Source organism: Triticum dicoccoides, chromosome 7B (assembly GCF_002162155.2).
Source record: "Triticum dicoccoides isolate Atlit2015 ecotype Zavitan chromosome 7B, WEW_v2.0, whole genome shotgun sequence".
Classification (NCBI taxonomy): Eukaryota; Viridiplantae; Streptophyta; class Magnoliopsida; order Poales; family Poaceae; genus Triticum; species Triticum dicoccoides.
The window spans coordinates 44,520,999-44,525,829 of record NC_041393.1 but is presented as its reverse complement, the minus strand read 5'-3'; the positions used below and the strand labels follow the sequence as shown (position 1 = coordinate 44,525,829).

General features: G+C 46.8%; 1 pseudogene; it reads right to left on the bottom strand.

Moving 5' to 3' along the window:
* Nucleotides 1-3,916: 3,916 nt before the first annotated feature.
* Nucleotides 3,917-4,620, bottom strand: LOC119336727 (annotated as a pseudogene).
* Between the last annotated feature and the right edge of the window lie 211 nt (nucleotides 4,621-4,831).

Below are 4,831 nucleotides of genomic sequence, written 5' to 3'. Positions count from 1 at the left end.
GTGGGAGGGTTTGGGGGAAAATGGCGCCAAATCGGGGCGCGGGGGGTTTTGCTTGTGCAACTGACGGGCGGGCCAGGGGAGGACACGCGCGCGCGTCCCGCCCGTCCGTGCGCTGTCTGTTTCACCCCAAAAGTGGCACAAAGTTGGGCCGGGGATGGGTCGAAAGCGGACAGAAAACAGACAAAAGTCCGTTTGCGCCCGCGCGCCGGGCCCCTCTGGTTTGTCCGTTTTGCCCCAAACGGACGCACCAGGACAGAATGGGGTCGCGCGCTGGAGTTGGCCTAAGAGCATCCCGGGGCTTAAATCAAACAGGCCCCTACAACCATGCATAGCGAAATTGAGCCCTCCCACATATTTCACCTCCCACAACCACACTCTCCATTTCATGATCTCCATTTCCATATAAAGACATGCAACAACCACATTGTGGAGGAAGTGGCAGTTGGCCTTCGCCTCGACTCTGAGTGTATGGAGTCCAGGATTGCCTGTTGCTCCACCTCCTTCTCCACTTGGACGAGCTCGAACTTCGTGAATGCGTCCACCATCCTGAATCTTTCCTGGACCGGTGTCGGTGCCTTCTCCTCCTTGTTCGATGGCGGCTCCTCTAACTCCTCATGTAGTGGCGCCACCATCTTGGCCCGCACCTCCTCCTACTATGGTGCCTCCACCTCCATGTGCTCCGATGCCTCCTTGTAGAGACTTTCCGGATGCAGGCCGGCCGCAATGCATGCCATGTGACACGTAGCGCGGGCCTCCTCCACGGCCCGCATATCCGCGTGGATCTCCGCACGCTGCACCGGTGCAAGGAACTTGTAGTACGTTATCTTGCTCCAGACCATGACAGTGTCTATGTTGGCGGACTTTCAAAGGGATGAGAATAGTGAGAGGAGGAGGCAGCGACAGTTCAGACGGGAAGGATGAGAATGGGATGGGCTAGGGTTGTCTCACCATCCGGCTTAAATAGTTGGACTTAGTCCCTCGGGCGGTGAGCCGGAGTGGCGCCATGAATGCATCCTGACCTAAATTGGCGGAGCTGCCCATCAGATTGATGAGTTTATGTGCGAGTCCCGCCTGTAAGTCAGATGTGGCGGGCACGTCCAGGCATCCCCACATCCACCCCACATATGGGCTGGATATAGGGGGTGGTTAGCCCGGGTGTTTGTGTCGGGTTTGCTTGGTCTGGTTGGGTGACACCTTCCTGTCCAGTCAGTGACCGGGGTGACACCGGTTGGACATTTGAGGCGAGTATGGAGGCTCCGGTTATAGATGCTCTAAAAGAATACATATGTTCTCACAGTTACAAACTATCATATAGTGCCACCGGTGGAGATAATCCACACATTGATGCATTATGATTGGCAATAAATAAGTTAAAATATTTAGGGTTTCTTGCCTTTTCGTCGTGGTGATCTCTTTACATTTTGCCTTTTACACTTGGTGGGGCAAAGGCTGACATATGGGCCTCATATGTCATAACATTCAACTTAATAGTTCAATGTTAGGGAGTTTACTTTTGCTTATAATTGCACTCAATTTTATTCAAACAAGTCATCAATATTTCTCGCAAATTTGTAACCCTAACCGCAATCGCGTTCTATCCTCTTTCTTTCTTTGTCGTCCCACCTTCTGTCTTTTAGTTGCGAGCTTACCAATCGTTTGTTTTTAGTACTACTCCCTCCGTTCCATATGTAAGACCATTTTGCAATCTAACATAATGGGACAGAGGGAGTATCTTTGTCTGAAAATCCAGGTGTTCCTTTCTGTTCTAGTGTTTGTTGGGTTTTTGCTTTTTGTAAAATTTTAGGGGAAACATAGCACGGAACTTCCTTGACACTTCGGCATGAGCCATTTTTTCTATATTTTGTACGATCTCGGCTCAGTGCTATTTTGAAAGTACCACATCCTCCTGTTTTGTTCAATAAATAAAAAGTGACCCTTTGTGAATTGGATGGCAGAGCGACACTGGTTCTGCAATCGTAACCGACTATGTTTTTGTTAAAGCAGGTGATTGTGTCTGAAAATCCACTATTGTGTAGATTGCACAACCCAATCCACCTAAAATGATCTGCACAAATATGCATGCATTAGGCTACACTACCCACAAGGCCCAAAAATCCATGGCATGTTCAAACAGGCCCAAAAATCCATGGCACCCGGGCAATCTCCTCATAATGTGCGCACCATTTTTTTTTTGTTTGGGAAGCACTTATAATAAACTGATGGATTACTCACACTGCGTCGACCACCTCGTTTGGGTGACACGTATCTCATGGCTCCCAACTCATCGCACCCCCTTCTTCCTCAACTCTATCCTTCTACTCATGCCATGGATGGGATCACGCGGTGGAACTCAAGTGGATACCCACAACGTCTCATCCCCTGATGTGTCCTATTCCCGAGTGACCCTCCTCCTCCTCCATGGACGAACTGATAGATAGAGTTCTAGTTGGTGACCCTCAGTGCCATGGATGGATGCCAGGCACGTGAGCTCGAATCCATGTCAGCCAAGAGCTTTGTTGTAGAGGTTGGCGGCACTGCAACAAGGGTTTCATCGACTATGTTATTAAGCCACATGGTGGGTGCAAGGTAGTCATCAACGTGGGGTGGTAGTTCTGTCCTACAAGACCATGTCCATATGTGACCTCAACATGATCCATATTCCAATGGGCGTCTGTAACATTGTCCATGTTGTAATGGGTGAGAAAAGACCCACACCATGCAAGTTGGAGGTGAACGAAACATGGTCCATATTGCAATGGATGACTGTATCATGATCCATGTTGCAATGGATGACCAAAGACCCATGTCATGCAAGCTAGAGGTGACCGCGACATGGTCTATATTGCAATGGGTGACCGCAACATAATCCATATTGCAATAGGTGACCAAAGGCCCATGCGCTGCCTGGTGACCTTGTGAGCGTAACAAGATTTGTGTTGCAAAACCCTTGAGTGCAACATGGCCCTTGTTGCAAATGTTGAGGTTAATGCAACAGGAGACGACTGTCTCGTGCACCATCCAATGGCTGATGAGGCGGCTGATCCAATCGATTCATCACTCGACCGAAGCGTAGCGTCCGTTTTTCTGTTTCTTGTACGACCCAAATTATAACTATTTTTGTTGTAATTGCCTTCGGATTTGATTGGTATTCAACATTGGTAAGAATTGACAAGGGTATGTTGCTTTCAAAAAACCTCTAGAAAGTTACTTTCAGAGAAGGAAGAAAATGATTCAACAGGCATCGGTTTATGGTTAATGGAATTAATGTGGCGTGGTAAGTCTTTTAGCTTGCTGTGAAGTTCAGGGTAGAAAAGTTCATAGTGAAGGAAATAGAATCCTACCTTACTATTCATTAAAATAGTGGTTTTGAATATAGCTTTTATTTCATCATTTTCCCCAAAATACAATGGATGTCATTTCTTTTTTAAACTTCATATGTGAGTATAACAATCGACCATGTATGTTACAAAAAATCAGGATTTTTTTTAAAAAAAATCCTAGTATTTTTCTGAATTTACTATTCATAAGGAGTTTCCCATGGAACCATGTTCTGCAAATCCGTGCTGATGCAAGTAGCCACTATGAAATCTGCAAATGTTTTATTATGGACTGGAAATTTAAAATGATTTCAATCAAGTTGAATTATCACTATTCGACTTTAAACTCCAAACTATATATTTAATCATGATTCATGCAGACTATATTAACGTAATCACCTCACCATTGTAAAACATCATCAAGTTTCCAACAATACAGTGCGTTCAAATCAATTGGATGGTCCATGTTACAATTGATATTACAAAACGTATGCCTCACCATTTAAGAAGCACAATTGCACCACAGTAACAATGACTATGACGATGCACCTTTTATTAAGCTTTGTTAAATACATGTATAAAAATATAGAATATGCTTAAGAAGCAAAATCATGGATAATAGTAGTAGATAAAAGTTTAGTTGCAACTTGTGACATCGGGGTGAAAGACATGTAGGCACTAGACCGAATTGAACTCCATTTCCATATAATGATTGGTAAAGAAGATGTTACGGGTGTCCATCGCTGTTTCCGCCTCCTCCACCTTCGCCACCGCCACTTCCACCATTTTGACCATTACCTCTCCCTCCACCGTTGCCAGAAGCATTAGCATTGGCATAAGCACCACCGGGCCACTACCAATTGTTTGACTCACTAGCGCCAGAGCCAGTGCCGCCACCATTCCCAGAACCACTAGATCCATCGTAGCCTCTAGCTTGTCCTCCGCCTCGACCGCCACCATGACCACTAGCTCTAGAAGATCCACCAAAAGGGTTTGGACCAATCTGGGTCGAGCCTGAGCCCAAGGCAGATCTAGATCCACGTCCAGACCCACCATTTTGTCCACCACCACCACCTCCTCCTCCACCACCGCTTCCATGGACGAACCCCCCGTTTTCACCATTTCCTGCAGACCCAACAGCAGCCCCAGACCCCGATCCAGCACCATCGACAGACCCACCACCCTCTCCTCCTCCCGTGCCGGTTCCTTCGGAACTAGAGTATCTAGATACCCTTGCAGCATTGGCTAACCCAATGCCGAACAGGACAATCAAACTAAGAGCCAAGCATTTAGTGACTGCCATATCGCCAGCTTTGCTAGAGTGCAAGATGAGATGTGTGCTAAACTCAAGGAATAGCATGGGTATTTATAGGACCGGCCGGAAGCCATGAGTGGCTCTTTGTGGCAATGCCTCGTAGCATGGTACGTTGCATGTATACGCAGCAAGAACTCCCATAAGAGATCAAGTAATGCAAGTGGAGCCTTATACACAACTAGTGGATGGATCGGAGCTC